The sequence below is a fragment of the Octopus sinensis genome, unplaced genomic scaffold, assembly GCF_006345805.1.
Source record: "Octopus sinensis unplaced genomic scaffold, ASM634580v1 Contig09799, whole genome shotgun sequence".
NCBI classification, from domain to species: domain Eukaryota; kingdom Metazoa; phylum Mollusca; class Cephalopoda; order Octopoda; family Octopodidae; genus Octopus; species Octopus sinensis.
Window position 1 is genome coordinate 15001 of NW_021831941.1, and position 19360 is coordinate 34360.

Genomic DNA, 19360 nt, shown 5'->3' on the forward strand with positions numbered 1-19360 from the left:
GAGCCAACCGCAAACACATCTAAATCAAAATAGACCTCGACATCAAACAAATATACAAGGAAATAAGGAAAAATAATAAAATATAAATGGTTAAAAAGACAGTTAACCAGGAAACATTCGTATCTGATATAAACGGCTGTACTAACAGTAAAATACTATTTAGAGTAATTAACGCCATTACCGCCACCACCACCACCACCATCATCATCATCATCATCTATAAGAGTTGCACTATACACATGTCGCAATCACAGCTTCAACTAATATACCCACAATGCACTACCAAAGAAATTATTTTCTGAGATATTTCTCGAAAATTTCAGCAAATTGATAAACGACCTTCCCACACTTTCCACAAAACATGAAGACAGCCTCAATCATCGACGACGTCGCATTCACATTCTACCGCCATTCGACAGACACAGCTGCGCAACCATACAATCGCTATTTACATTACCTACAAACCTGGCTCTACAAAAATAGACTTAAAGCAGCTCCTGCCATATCCACCGCCCTCTTTGTTGCCTGCAACATTAGAGGACATCATATACAAACGGTCACCACATTCAAGAACGTTAACATATCACGCAAACACACACACACACTGAAGGCAAAGCTAAGAGTTATTACATGCATTCACATTCACAACATACAAAGGCTTTTGTAACGCACAGAGGACATACATGAATAAATCGAAATGAGCCACACACATACTTAGGGCAATCAGAAGTACAAGTTTTGGTCAAGAGAAGGAAACAGAAGCAATGGCGTAACAAACAATACATTCGATCTATCACCGATAGTACTTAATCGAACCACAAAGCCACGACAAAAAATTACGGAAGTACACGAGGCAACAATCGACGCCTCGTAACAAATCTCAGATAGACCACGTCTACATAGCAAATACTCAATAAAACAAATATACTAATATCGAAAGACCAGCTGCGGGACACAGTTTGTTGTTACAAGCTTCAACTCGTGCAAACCCCCGTGACTAAATGTAAATTCATTTCCACACTGCTATACCACTACAGCCATCACTTGCGGGAGAGTATGACCTCGTAGCTTATACCTTGCTTTCGCTGATTGTTTTCGGTGCCCGTGAAGTCACTCGTAGACATAGACACCCTCTCGATGCTGTGACCCATTTTGCCAGCGGAACATCGAGAACAGTGATCCTCGACCATTTTTTTAACTATGGATTTCTTTCACTCTTCTGAGCCCTCATAGCAATTCGATGTTTAAAAAAAACCCAATATATTTTTACTACTAAATATTATTTGGAATATTTTGTGTATTTTAGAAGCAAAAGCAATTTATTACAGATAAATTTTTAACTACAAAAGTGTTGTAGTGGAAATGGTACACCCCTCCCACGAGTCAAGTGGTATGGCCCAGCCACTGTCAAGTGAGACGACGTCAACCAGTATGGAGAGTCGTGTGTCAGTCGTTGTAGAATCGTTGTACGAGTTCTCAGTTGGAGTTAAGTGTCAGTTACGTGTTATAGTCGAGTTCGAGTCACAGTCAAGCTAGACGGTTCAAAGTCGGTGTCTTGCAGAGCTATCAGCAATAGCACGATAGACGAAGCGGTGCATTACCATTCCGGTATAGAAGAGATGTCGTTACGTTCTGAGTTCAAATTCCGCCGAGGTCGACTTTGCCTTTCATCCTTTAGGGGTCGATTAAATAAATAACATTTACACACTGGGGTCGATATAATCGACTTAATCCGTTTGTCCGTCCTTGTTTGTCCTCTCAGTGTTTAGCCCCTTGTGGGTAGTAAAGAAATAGGTATAGAAGAGATGCACTGTGTCCGATACCAAGAAAATACTGTTGCTACGAAAGTAGACACAACAGCTACAGTCACAAAAGTGGCCACACATTATAACTGTGGAAAACATCACATCAAAACAAAAAGCATATTTATGGATGGATCCCCAAGGGTCGTATGAACCTCAGTTGAGAACCACTTATATAGAATGTAATAGCTAGATGGAGGAGGTGAAGAAGTGAGTGAGGGCAGCGGCACTACTCGACTGGTACTCATTTTAGTTAAGTGAAGCAACGGGAAATGAAATGCCCGGCTCAAAGCTAGACTCATTATAGAGATATAGCGGCTAAGGATTCGAACCTACGGCCTTATGATCGCGACCCCAACATCTTAACTATTAGGTCACGATTCTCACGTTTCAACTCTTTTACTCTTTTATTTGTTTCAGTCATTTGACTGCGGCCATGCTGGAGCACCGCCTTTAGTCGAGCAAGTCGACCCCGGGACTTATTCTTTGTAAGCCCAGTACTTATTCTATCGGTCTCTTTTGCCGAACCGCTAAGTGACGGGGACGTAAACACACCGGCATCGGTTGTCAAGCAATGCTAGGGGGACAAACACAGACACACAAACATACACACACACATATATACATATGTACGACGGGCTTCTTTCAGTTTCCGTCTACCAACTCCACTCACAAGGCATTGGTCGGCCTGGGGCTATAGTAGAAGACACTTGCCCAAGGTGCCACGCAGTGGGACTGAACCCAGAACCATGTGGTTGGTTAGCAAGCTACTTACCACACAGCCACTCCTGCGCCTGCTTAACAATGAGACACATTTACAACCTGCATTTCCACCCACCCACCCCAACAACATCCTTAACATACTCTGTTTCCCAATCAACCTAAAGAAACACAGGAAATACCGAAGATAATCTAAATCTGCGACGCCGATGGCCTCGTTGGTCCCAAACACTTATCTCATGATGCAGACAACTGTAAATGATATCCAAGGAGCCGTGACTGAAACGTCCTGACGACGAGTGTGTTACCAAACTCCGCCGTGATGACAGCAAGAATCTATAGGCTTCGAGGAATGGCTTGGGCTGACGAAAAAAGGCAATATTTATAGAGTATACAGCACTACCCCGGATACTTGGTGCACGGAGGTGGGGCACACAGTATGGTCCTTTAGGTAAGCAGAAACGTGTGAAGTCGGGACTGAGGATCGACTCTCATCGTTCGGCCATTATCGTTCAAAGAAGATCTGGATCAACACAACAACAATGGAAACAACACAGACGCTCGCACACAAACACACACACACACACACACACACACACACACACACACACACACACACACACATACACAAACAAACGCACGTACACAATTACCCTTGACCCCTGATTCCCTCACCAACCCACTACAATCACTGTTTCACTATGTGCTGTGTCCTCTCCTTAAATTATCAACTTCTACACTCTTGTTCTTGAGAAGATGCCTCGGTGATTTGTGGTTTCCATGGAAGAACTATCCACCATCTCAATTTTGGAAAGATCAGCCATAAGTAGCTGCTCAGACCGTCTATAAACAGACGTACAGGACTGCAGCGGGGCCTCTGACGAATTCTGAACCATAACTCTCAGATTTCCCCAACCTACAATCATGAAATAGCGTATCTCCATAAAAGACAAAGTGTTACCATAAAAGGCATTAACATTTGCGTGAATATGGCTCGACCAGTCAACACTGATTGACTTATTATGATTGACGCAGTAAACTTCAAAGGCAAATTACGCCAACCAGTTTGGTCGAAGATTCTAGAAGGATGGCTTGCAGCTATAAAAACTGCCAATTTCAATCTCAAGTCAGAGAGCCATTAAGCCGTCCAGAGGAATCTGTATCATTTGTTTCAGTGAGTCAGTCACTCTCTCTCCCTCTTTCACTTTTCTTATATAACATGTTTATCTTCTACCCAACAAATGGCACCAACCTTCGCTCTGGTGTTGGGTGGCATGCATTAACTCTAAGCAGGGATTTAAATTCCTTAGATTATATTTATTTCATGATCCAGCAAGTTACATACAAAAGATTTCTAATTGCTAAATCCGTTGAACGTTATTTGATCCATTTATTGGATGTACACTTCTAAATAAGGCAATGAGCTGGCAGAATCGAACAAAACCTCGAACAACATGCTTAGCAGCATTTCTTCCGGCTCTTTACGTTCTGAGTTCAAATCCCGCCGAGGTCAACATTGCCGTTCGTCCTTTCGTGATCGATAAAATACAGTACCAGTCAAGCAGTGGATTCGAAGTAATCGACTTGCCCCCCCCCCCCTTAAAATTGCTGGCATCGAACTCTGCAATGGATTGGAACCTCTTTCAAGAAGAATGTTGGAATCTCAGTCAATTCCTTATCATGGAACCTGGATAACTGGTTCCACGAGTCCTAAGACTCGAAGACAAAACGGTCGATGTCTTCACTCACAACCAGCCTAACACTGTAAACAGCCAAGAATATTTGACTGACAAAGGACTGTTTGCACCGGATTCTTCGGTGCAGGAGAGGCTGAATAACAAGAACTATGCTTCCAACCACAGCTGCATGGGATGGAGTACACGCAGTCTTTGGTCATATTCTCTTCTATTGGTGGTTTTACTCGAAGGAGATATTTGCAAAGTGTTGTATTACTCTTGAATACTGTCCTGATGTCATATGGGCCGCATATCTTTTGTATCTTTTCGGAGAGGCTTTTCACATAGGATAGACAGACTGTGGACAGTTTATCGGTTTCATCCTCTCTTTTCTTCGTAACTGGAGTGGAGAGTATGCTTTTGGGGTAGTTGTTGCTTAACAGACTGTTACTGAGCTTCATCATTTCTTTGTGGTGGGTATCACGATCGCTACTTATATTCATTACTCAATGTTTTAGGCACTGAGCAATCTCTCTCTTTACACTGTGTGGACGGTGGAAGTTGAAGTTGAGGTATTGTCCAGTGAAGGAAATGTCATGTGGTCAGATGGTAGTCTCACCATTCAAATCAGACATGTTTTTATGCCCTCACCGCCCTTCGTTATTCGTCCGAAATAACTCTGCACCTCAGTGCTTGAAGAGCAGAGCTAAGATTGGTTTCAAAGTGTGGCACAAGGCCACCAATTTCGGAAGAGACGATAATTCGATTACATTGACTGCAGTACACAACAAGTACTTATTTTAAAGGCCCCCGAGTAGCTGAAAGGCAAAATCGACCCCGGTTTCCGAACTCAAAACGTGTAGTCGAAAGAAATGGCACTAGGCATTTTGTCCGGCGCGGTAACGATTCTGCCAGATCGCTGCTTTGAGTAGAGTTAATATTAAAATGATAAATATTAATAGCAGACACCTTTGAGATGTTCCAGAGAAAGCTGACTGTCTCACCATTGAATATCAAATCACTGAGGCACAAATATGCTATAAAGAACATTTATGGAAACACAATGAGCGATTCCACAAAACAGCTTTTCTGGCGTGAAATGGAAATTGGAAAAGATCTACAAGTAAGCTTGAAAGTAGATGTAAGGGTTGCATAAACTGCAAACAACAACCAAAAAGCAAAAACAAAAAAGTAACCGAGGATAAACGGGTGGGACAAGGAAGAGCTGACGGTAAATTGGAATGATAAGATGGATTTCTGTTCCGAAAGGATGCAGTGTGTTTCAGAAATGGTAGATTGAATATGTCAAACTAAAACGTGCCTCACGTCAAGGCACCATTCTGAAGTTGCCTGATAATCCGAAGAACTAGATGTGTGATGTTTGTGGATGTGTTCGTCGTTCAAAAGCAGGCTTTGTGTTAATCCTATGAAAACATACACACATACTTCAGAAATAATCTCTGGATTATCGCCTTTGATCTCTGCATTCGCAAAATATGCTAATGCTTAAGACTGTCATTCTACAGAAAGATCCAATCATTCTTGGAGAGTGGCTGAGTTCAGACCGCCATGTTTGTTGCAGGCGTTTTAAATCATCATCAGCCGGTGTTAAGGGGTCATCTCCGAACAAATAGGTCTGTGATGTTAAATGGAGATGAATTGAACAAAGAATAAATGAGACGGCTATAATCTGGCGTAATGAAGCAATTATCGTGGGTGTCATAATTGGTTTTGTGTTAGATTATGTTCCTAGTAGCAAAAAGCGATTTGCTGCGGAGACATTAGCGTCGGCCCAGAGAGAACTTGCGCAGTTCATGAGGAATACATGGTTTGTAAACCATTGGCGTTGCGTCTTTTCTGTTGGGGAAAATGGCCCCTCTGACCAGTGTGTGTGTGTGCGTGCGTGTGTGTGTGTGTGTGTGTGTGTGACTCGTTTGGCTTCCTTTACTGTCTTCAATATGTGTTGTGAATGTAGTAGTTATTGAATTCAATTTTTCAGTGTGAGGTTTATTTATGCTTATTTCTTTACTACCCACAAGGGGCTAAACACAGAGAGGACAAACAAGGACAGACAAACGGATTAAGTCGATTATATCGACCCCAGTGCGTAACTGGTACTTATTTAATCGACCCCGAAAGGATGAAGGGCAAAGTCGACCTCGGCGGAATTTGAACTCAGAACGTAGCGACAGACGAAGTACTGCTAGACATTCCGCCCGGCGTGCTAACGTTTCTGCCAGCTCAACGCCTTATCTATGCTGTTGAGTGTAACGGTTGGTTGTATTTGAGGCTCTCTGGTAACAAGGAAGAAGAAGAAGACTTGAATAAGGAGGTGTTACTTTAAGCCTGTAAGACCAGATTTCTGGGTTATTTTAAGAAAGGCTGGATTCGTTATGTAACAGTGTCTGGGGAATCTTGGGAAATGTTAGCGAGATGTCATCTATGAATGGGGCTGTCTGTATGTTTTCCTCTGAGCGGAATAACTGTGTTGGTATACTTCAAAACGAACAGGTGAGATAATATGTCCTTGTTGTACTCAACCAATCAAGAAACCGCAAATATTAGAGGCGTTGTTCTTGTACACTGCGTAGACTTTGTCACCTACAAGTTCGATTATAGTCGAGTAACTGGTGTTATCTTTTAACTGAGTATTGAGTATTTGTCTGTGAGTTGAATATGGAGAATGGGGTCGAAATATTTGCTAATAACAATGGTAACTAGAATGGTGCGTATGGAAAGGTTTTGTTATTGAAGGCAACGTATATTCTACATTCGGTTTGGGAATAGGGCAGTCGGTAAGCAGAGGGATGCCAATCTCTGTCAGGATTTAGATAAAGGGATGTATAGGCGTGTGACAACAAGGGTTAGCATTTCTAGAATTGAAATGGGTCAACACAGAAGAGTAATGGGCTTGTCTGATGTTATTTCGTTTCAGTTTTGTTGGGCTTTTAAATTGCTGTTATTTTGTCCAGTTTGCAGATTCTAGGAATATTTTATAATAATGGTGGTGAGAGGTGGTTGTGGTGATGGGTTGATGGTGGGGATAATGAGATGGTTTTAAGGCGGCGAGCTGGCAGAAACGTTAGCACGCCGGGCGAAATGCGTAGCCGTATTTCGTCTGTCGTTACGTTGTGAGTTCAAATTCCGCCGAGGTCGACTTTGCCTTTCATCCTTTCGGGGTCGATAAATAAAGTACCAGTTACGCACTGGGGTCGATGTAATTGACTTAATCCCTTTGTCTGTCCTTGTTTGTCCCCTCTATGTCTAGCCCCTTGTGGGCAATAAAGAAATAGATAATGAGATGGTTTTGCTGTTATTAATATTGTTGTTGTTACACATGATGAGTATGATTTTTTTGTGAGCGTGGGACTGTATGTGTGTGTCTGTGTGTGTGTGTGTGTGTATACCTACGTGTGTTTTCATCAGTGAAGTGCAAGCGTGTGTATGTATATGAGTATCTATGTGTGCTCTGTATGTGTGTGTCTTATGTGTACACACACACACACACACACACACACATGCATGTATACACACACATTTATTTGTGGGTTAACAAGGTCACCGTTGGTTTCATGCCAAGAGAAATCTATCAACAATTATCGAGCCTGTCACATGGAATTTTGGAAACAGATGGTAGCCTTGTAAACCGGAAAATAAAAAAATACTTATTAACCGATGCGGTATTGAGCACTCATTCCTATTGTTTGATATAAGCCTGTGTGTTTCTGAGTATATATATATATATATATATATATATATATATATATATATATATATACATATATATACATACATACATACATACATATAAACACAGACAGACTAACAGAGAAATACAAACATATGTCTGCAAGAATACATAAGAACGATTGAATTATATATATATATACGTGTGTGTGTATGTGTAACATACCCAATGTTTATAGACATAATAACGTATGCTTTTATATATATATATATATATATATATATATATATATAATATACTTATTTATACATGAGTATGGGTATGTTCAGAGATAGGAAACACATACATACATACATACATACATATCTATTTATATCATATTAAATTATATTGTTTTCTGTTTTCAATTCAGAACATATATATCTCCCTATCTCTATCTACAAAATATTGTGTTGTTCGTTAACTGTTTAATTTAATCACGTGTTCATTAGTGCAATTAGATATTTAGTATAACTAAGTGTTTGATATAATTAGTATAATTATGTCTTCGTTAGTGAAATTATATATTTTAACGTAACCTCATTCTAGCCTTGATCTTACGAAATCACTAAATGCCACCGTATGTTCGAGTTATAGATCAGGTATCTATATGTATATGTGTGTGTGTATGTGTTTGTAAATATATATATATGTATATATATATGTATATATATATATACATGTATGTAAGTATAAGTATATATATATATATTCATACAGGGGAGAGAGAAAGAGACAGACAAATAGACAGGCAGGCAGACATACAGATTGACAGACATACAGACAGATTGGCAAATAGATAGATAAATCGATATCGATATGTTCTTACGTATGTTTGTATATATGATGTAAGCATGTGTATGTATGTATATGTATGTTTGTATGTATATGTATGCATATGTTCTGTATGTGTATATACATATATATATATACATGTATATATGTGTGTATCCATGTGTATACACGTATGTATATCCGTGTTCGTTTATATAAGTATGTGTGTGTATGTGTGTATATATATGCATGTATATATGTATACAAGTATGTATGATATATATAGTGTATGTATGTATGATATATATATATATATATAGTGAATGTATGTATGATATATATAGTGTATGTATGTATGATATATATAGTGTATGTATGTATGTATGACATATATATAGTGTATGTATGTATGTATGATATATATATAGTGTATGTATGTATGTATGATATATATATATATATAGTGTATGTATGTATGTATGATATATATATATATATATAGTGTATGTATGTATGATATATATAGTATATGTATGTATGTATGCAGGCCTAGCTTAGTTCTATCTGAAAACACTTAGGATCAAAGACGTTATGTCCTCCACGAAGCCTTCTTTTTATTTAGGAATCGTCTATCTAGGACTATATTATGATATGTTTCAAGGGTTTCTTAAGCTGCTCTGTGTGAATTTCGGGAGAATTGTGTGAATTTCGGGAGATGTGGCTGCGGTTACTAGCAATTCGGACTTTCTTAACGGGGATATTTGCCTCTGTATACTTCCTTCGCTGTTTTGTATGCGTATATACACACATACACACACACATACAAACGCATACACATACATACACACACACACATACATACACACACACACACACACACACACATACAAACGCATACATACACACACGTACACTCGCGCACACACACACTTATCCACAAATACACTCAGGGACACATATTGTGCATATGTGTGTGCGTCCGTGTAAATTATGGACACATATGTATATGTAAATAGACACACATACGCGTACAAATATATATATAAACACACATATAGAGAGACAGACAGACAGACGGGCAGATACACAGACAGAGAAAGATAGACAGATAGCTAGATAGACAGACATACAGACAGAAATATAGATAGATAGATATGTAGATACATAGATAGATAGATAGATAGTGAGAGATAGATAGATAGATAGATAGATAGATACATAGATAGATAGTTAGATAGATAGATAGATAGATAGTGAGAGATAGATAGACAGACAGATAGTGAGAGAGAGAGAGATAGATAGACAGACAGATGGATGGATAGATAGATACTGTGAGAGATAGATAGATAGGTAGATAGATAGATAGACTGATAGATAGACTGATAGATAGACTGATAGATAGACTGATAGATAGACTGATAGATAGATAGATAGACAGATAGATAGATAGATAGATAGATAGATAGATAGACTGATAGATAGATAGATAGATAGACTGATAGATAGATAGATAGATAGACTGATAGATAGATAGATAGATAGATAGATAGATAGATAGATAGATAGTGTGAGAGATAGATAGACAGATAGATAGTGTGAGAGATAGATAGACAGACAGATAGTGAGAGAGAGAGATAGACAGACAGATAGTGAGAGATAGATAGATAGATAGATGGATGGATAGAGTGAGAGGGAGAGAAAGATAGAGAAATAAAGTGATACATAGATATAGGTATGTACACAACAACAGAAGGAACACACAAAACATTTTTACACAGTAGATATGTATATATATATATATATATGCATTTATATGCATAGGTGTATATATATATATATATACTACACACACATACCAACATTCAAGGCCATACATACACAAATGCATATATATATATATATATTAATATTTATACAGGTGTGTCATATATATATATATATATATGTGTGTGTGTGTGTGTGGATGTATGTATATTCATATATACAGACAGCTAAACAAATACACATACACACAGATATATATCTATATTACTGTACCTCATACAAAGATGTTATTTTTCCTGGCAATATTTTCGTACCATTCGCAACCTCCGTCTTCCTTCGGTTTATCTCCTCCTAATTTACGCTGCTCTAAGCGGACCCCATTTTTTAATCAAATCACCGTCGCTATCATAATCATCATCACCATCATTATTATTATTATTAATGCTGTTCTTATTATCATTGCTATTGTTATTGGTGCTTTTCTGACCCACCCATCCACGACCACCACGACCACCACCACAACCCTCTATTTTTTTTGCTGGTTAGGAGCTCCTTTCCCCGCCAAACTCTCGCCAGAGATCGTTCGCTGAGGTTTCCAGCTTGTGGAGTCGATGGAAAGTGTAGTTTTGACTGTGGTACCTAAACTGCGGTGTAAGGTGGTACCATAAAGAAATAGGTACCATTAAGCTTTATCCAGCGGTAGATAGACATTACATCGTCGTCACATTGTGGTTTCTACCAGAGATGGTGGTAGTGGTGATGGTGGTGGTGGTGGTGGCGATGGGGTGTGGTCGTGATGGTGACTTGTAGAACATGGTGTTGTTTTTGTTGTAGATATTGATGGTTGTCGGGGTTAGGGGCGGGTGGATGGGCGGGTGGGTGGGTAGCAGTGAGGTTGTGTTGGTAGAAATGGCGGCGGTGGCGATGTTGTTAGGTGTTGTGATAGTTATTTTGTATACATCGTAGTGATATTGTGGTTGTGTTGTTGTTGTGGTGATGGTGGTAGTAGTGGTGGTAGTAGTTTTAAAGGTGATGTGTTGATCGTTGTGGTGATGATGACGACTATGATGATGATGATGATGTCGATATGCTGTTGTTATTCTTAATGTTGATGATAATAGTGGTGATGATGGTGGTGGTGGTGGTGATGGTGGTGGTGGTGGTGGCGGCGGAAATAGACGCTTGTGTGGTGTGGATGTAGAATCTGTTAGATGTCGTTGTGGTCAGCACTCGTCCAGAAACCTGTGCTCCGTAGAAATCTCCCCCGTTCAAAATTCTTCCAGTCTTCGAGTAGTTATACCATGACGGAATCAAACAACAACAACAACAACAATAACAACAACATCAATTATAATGATGGTGATGATGATGATTGTAAACACTAGTAGTAGTAGTAGTAGTAGTAGCTAACGGTGTGTTATGGCGCGAATGTTGCAAAACAGGTAAAAAAAATCATAAAGAAAACACGAAAACGTCAAAGCTGAATGAAACAGAATAAAATACCTACGATAACAATGGTAACAACTGCAATAATAATAATAATAATAATAATAATACCAACAACAACAACAACAACAGTAAAGACTAACCTGGAAATATCGATGTTGTGGTTTCGTTCCAAAGGAAGAAAACGGTAAGAAGATGCCAGATGGAAGCGGACCGAATAACTAATGGGAGGTAGAGCAAAGAGGGAGAGAAGGAGAAGGGGAGGAGGCGGAAGATGATAAGAAAGAGGGGAAAGGAGGAGGAGGAGGCGGAGGGGTTGGCAGAGAGGAAGAGGTGGCGGTATTGTTGTCGTTGGGTTGCTTTGCAGCAACAGTAGTAGTAGTAGTAGTAGTAGTAGATGTTGTTGTTGTTGAGGGGGAGGGAAGAAGACAGACGAGATTTGAAGGTAGTAGGAGGTAATGGCGGCAATTGTGAAAAAAGAACAAAAACAAAGAAAAATGTAGAAAAGAAACACGAAGAGGAGAGTGAGTAGAAGGGTGAGGAGCAAAGAAGACTAAGAGGAAGAGGAATGGTCGGAGGTGCTGAATGTGAAGTAGCAAGAAATGTAGAGAAGTGGGAGAGTGAGAAAGAGAGGGAGGGAGAGAGAGAGAGAAGGAATGGATAGTGAGACGAGAGAAATATAGAGAGGACGAATAAGCGGAAGTTGTGGTAGGAGGAAGAGAAAGAGTGACAGGGAGAGAGAGAGAGAAAGCAAGAAAGAAAGTAAAACGAAAGTGAAACTAGAATTATCAGTTCTGTATATGTAAGTGGGTGTGTCTGTGTCACAGTATATAATGTGTGTATTTGTGTGCGTGTCTGTACAAGCATGGCTGTTTATACCTACGACCAGGTGTATGTGCGTATGTGTCAGTGTGTACGTGTATGTACGCGTGTTGGCGTGTGTGTTTGTATGTGTGTGATCTTGTGTGTGTGAGTGTTAAGATGGTGGGTGTGTGCATGCGCGTGTGTAAGCGTGTGAGAAGATATGTTTGTGCATGTGTGAACACGTCGGCATGTGTGTCTGTGTGTTCGAGCATGACTGTCTACATTCATTGCCAGGTGTGTAATGCGAGTGTGTGCGTGCGTGCGTGTACGTGTGTGTGTGTGCGCGTGTGTAGCTGTGTGCGTGCGTGTAAGAGTGATGAAAATTGGAACAAACGTGAAAAGACGGTGTGAAGAAGAACCAAGTTAAATATATCACAAAGATGTGTATGTATGTGTGTGTGTGTGTGTATATATATATATATATATATATATATATATATATACATATACATATATGCAAATAAATACATACATATGTAATACAATATATATGCAAATAAACAAGCACACACACACACATATATTTACGTGTATATATATATATATGTTTGCAAATATATATATGTGCGTGTGTGTAATATATGTATGTGTATGTATACATACAGGCATATAAACATATATGTGTATATATATATATATATATACTCATTGAAGTATGAATTTTTAAGTGTTTGTCTTGTTGAAGGGTGTTTAATTAATTCTAAAAATTATGATCTATACATGTTAAGTATTTACGGGTGTATATAAAAACATGCACACACACACACACAGAGGCATATATCTGTGTATATACATAGATACATCTATATGTATGCGTGTTTGTATGTATGTATGTATGTGTGTGTGTGACGATAAAAGGTTTTTGGTATGTACTAACTAATAAATAAATTTTACCTATCTATCCTTCAGTCTGTCTGCAAATATATGTCCAAGCCTACGCGTGCACTCACTCACACACACACACACACACATACACACACACCACACACACACACACACACACACACACACATAGTTATTTAAGAAATATTAATTATGGTCGAAGTAAGCTTCTCTGATGAGGACTACCGAGGCCGGAAAGTGTTATGAGTTGTTTCCCATAGTTCAGATTTAGTTCCGGTAGCTAATTAATTTTAATTGATTAAATAATGAAATTGTCTCTCTTCACTTTTCTTCATCAGAATCAGTCATTCCGATAAACCTATTCTCATGAACCAGATCGTTTATCTGTGTGTGTGTGTGTGTGTGTGTGTGTGTATTGTCGTGACATGATGTGTCCAGACGATCTAAACCTGGTGAAACCATTTTATAGAGAGAGAGAGAAAGAAAAAGAGAGGGGGAGAAGGAGGGGAGAGGGAGAGAGGACCGGGAGAGAGAGAAGACTCAGAGAGGTAAAAGAAGAGAGAGGGGAAGAGGAGTTGGAGGTGGGGATTGGTGGGAAAGAGGTGAAGAAGCGGCCGCCGTACAAAGCTGGTATATTTGCTACGTTCTGAGCTCAAATTCCGCCGAGGTCGACTTAGCCTTTCATCCTTTCGGGGTCGGTTAAATAATTACCAGTTACGCACTGGAGTCGATATAATCGATTTAATCCGTTTGTCTGTCCTTGTTTGTCCCCTTGTGGGCAGTAAAGAAATAGGTATTTCGTCTGTCTGTGACACGTGATGAAAGCAAACTACTTCGCTCGTTTGATTTGAAGTCACTGCGTTGTCTGCCAACTTTCCCAGTTGTCCCAAATAATTCGCCCTGAAATGGTTGAGTTTTTTGCTTGTCCCCCTTTTTTATATGTATTCCTGTTACCAGGATATGGATCCAGTCTTTTGGAGTTTTTCTTCTTTTCCGTACATTATATTGAATATCAAGTGAAATATATTAACACTGTGGCCTCTTCATGCTTTTGGAATTTCAACACCGATGGCATCTCTACCGTCGGCTTTGCATGTGGTCATTGCTTTCATTTTGTTATTTCTTTGCATGAGGGTATACATCAGACAAATAATCTGGCATACCTGACATTACTTCCGAATTGTGCGGGTATTAAATGTTAAATTTATCTCAGCATTATCTTTCTAACATTGAGCTACCTCATCAACATGTGTATGTATGGTACCCTCTTATTATCTTAGAATTACAACAGATGGATAATCCATTATTCTTGACATTCCCACCGGATTTTGTGGAAATTTAGTGCTAAAATGCTCTTTAAAATATATTTTCCAATATTAGGGTAACTCATCTATATCTGTATGTATGGTACCCTCTCTTTATCTTTTCTGGTCCCTGTTTATGTTTCCCGCCTCCATTTCACCGAATGACAAGATAAAGATCTAATATTTTTCTTGAAGTTAGCTTCTATTCGTCACCTTCTGTCTTGTAGATTTCTGTCCTGTAGAATTTTGATAACTGTTCTGTTTCTCATTTCTTCTTGTTTGTGAAATGTTTTGGTCTGAAAATATCTTCTGCTTTGTGCTAAATTTCTGTTCCTGATTGTTCCACTTTACGTACAAACAATCTCTATATCTAAGACTAGAGACATCGCCTTTTTTAACGATATCGCCTCAAATAAATCTTGGACCCTACAGTAGAGGAAGGGACTTCAAGGAAGGAAAAGAAGGGGCGTACAAATTCCACAGATATCGATTGACAGGAAGCTTAAAAGAGTGAATATCAAAGATCAGAGAAAAACAAGGCGATGGCAATGAGTTCCAAAGAGTAGTTCGAGGAAAGAAGCTGTTTGAATAGACAGACATACCCAACAGGAAGCGGGTGATAGGTTTAAAAGTTTTGACAGGGGGTACTATACCAGAAGGCTCATCAGAGCAATGACCATGGACATGCCTAAAGAAAAGACACAGCAAAGACACATTTTGACGTGGGTCAAAGACTCCGGCCTAACAGAAAAGAAAGAAGCTTCCATGGTAACTTGATTCTGAATCCGATCGCGAACAGGCCGACAGCATGAGTGCAGGAACGAAATGTGCTTAGGGTGGGTGAGAACCCGGGTTCAACCCAAGATGTTCAAAACGTTTTGACTGCCCTCACCTCAAAAATAATTCAAGGAATGTGCAGGAGTGGCTGTGTGGTAAGAAGCTTGCTTCCCTACCGATTGGTTCCGGGTTTTCGTGTTGAAATGTTTTGTAGAACAAGTAGAAAGAGGAATTTTATTCAACGCATAAAGATGGTTGTCGACAAATTTTTCTGCTTTGAAAAGGTGAAAAAAAAGATGTTATACTTTATATATTGTTCAGTATCTATGCGTTACATGAAATACGTATTTCTACTTGTCCTTTCTCTCTCTCTCTCTCTCTCTCTCTCACTATATATATATATATATATATATATATATAATATATATATATATCTGTGTGTGTGTGTATGTATTTCTTTGTCGCCCAACTATCGCTTGACAACCGATGCTGGTGTGTTTACATCCCCGTAACTTAGCGGTTCGGCAACAGAGACCGATAGAATAAGTACTAGGCTTACAAAAAATATGTCCTGGGGTCAATTTGTTCGACTCAAGGCAGCGCTCCAGAATGGCCGCAGTCAAATGACTGAAACAATTAAAAGAGTAAAAAAATTTTTTTTAATGCAAGCGCATCCCCCTGCACACCCTGTCCCCGAGCCCGTGACCTATACTGATTGTTTTCCAACTTCTAAAGTCGCCGTTTCTTCTGTTAATCCGTTGTTCTTTCACACACATACACATTATCCACGTCATCTGCTTCAAGCTAGAGTAAAGAGATGCGAAGCAACCCCGGCCCCCCCCATTCTTGCGAACCAAATCTTTATTGATAATTTTGTTCACATCAAATCGTCGTGGTGCCTTTTTTTTTCTTCTTTTAATGTAATTTTTAATGTGATTATTTACCAAAGACAGAAAACGATCAGAAATAAAACACCTAATTGTTTTACGATGGTTGTGCACACAGATTGGCATTGTGTGCAAATTTTGTCTTCTTTTGCCAAGTGTGTGTGCATCCATGCGAGTAATCATCACTAAATAAATTCAATTTTTAAAAAAATTCGATTTCATCTTGGAAATTTTTTTTATAGCCATTGCCGAAATTCCTTCAATTTATGAAAAAAAAATCGATTTCATTTTACGAGCCCTGTGTGCACAAGCACCCGGCTTAGAGAGAATTCTGATTCTGACGCCATCATAGTGGTATACTCCAGTGCTTTATCTTATGAAGATTCTTGTTGTCCAGTGAAACCCATGAGCCCCAGGAGTAGAGCAGAGTATTTGTTAGCGTATGGGCATATTACAAAATAAAAAATTTAAAGCAAAGAAAATAAAAAGCCGCATCGGACTTAGCCCTCGCTTCTTTGGTTTCCCAAGACCAAATATTCCTGAAACTTTTGGATAGTTCTGGCATTAGTCTTCACACGATTTACCAATGAAATTCTGTAATGATTATGCCATCGTGGTTTCATAGCAACCGGATTATTTTTATATGAACATCACCCGACTATTTATCCAACGCTTCGTCATCCCAGCATTTTTAGCTCATTACTCTTTTCTACAGTCACATATACATATGCAAACATACATACATGCGCATATTCAGACATACACACATATATACATACATACACACATACTTACACACACACACATATATATACATACATACATACATACATATATACATATATATATATATATACATATATATATATAATATATAATTATATATATATTGATAAATAGATATTCAAAGCTGTGTTTATATTTATACAAACTCGTACATATTGAGTGTATAATTATTGATGGAAATTTAACTAACATTTACAGAGCATTTTCAAAAACATTGAGTATCTACTCTCTCATTTATATTATTATATATTATATATATTATATATATATATGTTGTGGTGTGTGTAATATATATATAAATGAGTCTCTACACACTCATTCTTTGATTCCCTGTCGTGTTACAAAAGCCAACGCCTGCTCAATGCCTTGTGAGTTAATTTGCTTGACGAAAACTGTGTGGAAGCCCGTTGTCTACAAATTTATACGTGGGGTGGCTATGTATGTGTGTCTTTGTGCCTGTCATTTCCCACCACCCGTTGCTTGACAACAGGTGTAGGTTTGTTTATGTCCCCATAATATAATGGTTCTGTAGAAGAAGTACTGGATTCGGTCTGTTCGACTAAAGACCCTTCGAGGCGGTGCCCCAGCGTGGCCGCAGTCTATTGACGGAAGCAAGTGAAGAAGCTGAAAGAAAGATTATATGTGTGTGTACATACATACATTTTTTGTTCCTTCTCGAGCCACTCCTGGCTCATAAGGGCCGGTTTCCCGGTTTCCTTGGCGTATAGGTTCCCCACCTAGACGGGACGCCGGTCCGTCGCAGGTGAGCTGCAGGATGAAGGAGGGAAGACTGAGAGAAAGTTGTAGCGAAAGAGTCAGTAGAAGTTCGCCATTACCTTCTGCCCGAGCCGCGTGGACCTTAGGTGTTTCGCTCATAAACACAACACATCATCCAGTCTGAGATTCGAACCCGCGAATCCTCGACCGCGAGTCCGCTGCTCTAACCACTAGGTCATGAGCCTCCACTACATACATACATACATACACGTACGGTTGTATATATGTGTGTGTTTATATATATATATATATATATATAGTGTCTGTAAGATTACTGACGTATAAAGGCATATATACACATACATAAATGCGCGCGCATACACACACACACTCAAACGTATGTGTGTTTGTATGTAAGTGTTATGATATGCAAATATTTATTTGACATCCACGTCTACGTCACGGATGATGAATCCTCCGTCGGCTTCGACGATGATCAATCATTTGTTAATCTGCTGAATGCAGGTAGTGAAAGATGATTCTGGAAGGTTTCGATTATGAGAAAGAACGATTGGGTTAATATGGTTTGTAAGGGTTTTGAGTCTTGGGAAAGAGAGAGAGGGAGAGAGAAACAATAGGGATGATGAGGGGAGGAGTGAGTAAGATGGGTTGACCTGGTGGAGAGGATAACAATTTAGTACTTCAGAGGAGCAGAGGCCGTTGAAGTAGTGGTATAAAAAAGGACAGAAGTGGCACAGTGTGTTTGTGGGCTAGTGGTTGCAGAGTATTGGTGACTGAATGATTCAGAGGGTCAGTGGCCGCTTATGTAGCAGAGAAGACATAATTTGTGTGTATGTATGTGTGTGTGGAAACTTCTTGGCAGTGTAGCTATCTATCTCTTTGTTTGTCCGTCTCCTAAAGTGAAATGATTGGCCTTATTGGATTTGTCTCTCCAGGACGCTGTATCTGTAATAATAGTAAAAGCACTGTCCTAGATATGTGAACAATTCTGTGATATGGACCACATTTTCCCTTCTGTTTCCAGAGTCATCACTTTATCATAGATCTCAAGTGTAATCCCAGTCTCTGCTATGCACGTTTTGCAATGTTATGTCTGTTTAATCCCCATGAGTTGTTATCAGAATTTCTAATGTTTAACATTTATACAGACTTCAGAAGTTTTGCGCTGTCGAGGCGGAATTTGCGGTGAGGTTTCTATCTTGCGGTGAGCTGTGCTATCTTAAGGTATTGGCACGCTGAGCTGTTTGCATAG

General features: G+C 39.2%; 1 long non-coding RNA gene across 1 annotated transcript in view; it reads right to left on the reverse strand.

Annotated features, from left to right (window-relative positions):
- Positions 1 to 12384, reverse strand: part of LOC118761160 — a 24897-nt gene extending 12513 nt beyond the window's left edge. The window contains exon 1 of the long non-coding RNA XR_004997183.1: positions 12053 to 12384. This is a non-coding gene — a long non-coding RNA (uncharacterized LOC118761160). The remainder of the gene's footprint in view (positions 1 to 12052) is intronic.
- Between the last annotated feature and the right edge of the window lie 6976 nt (positions 12385 to 19360).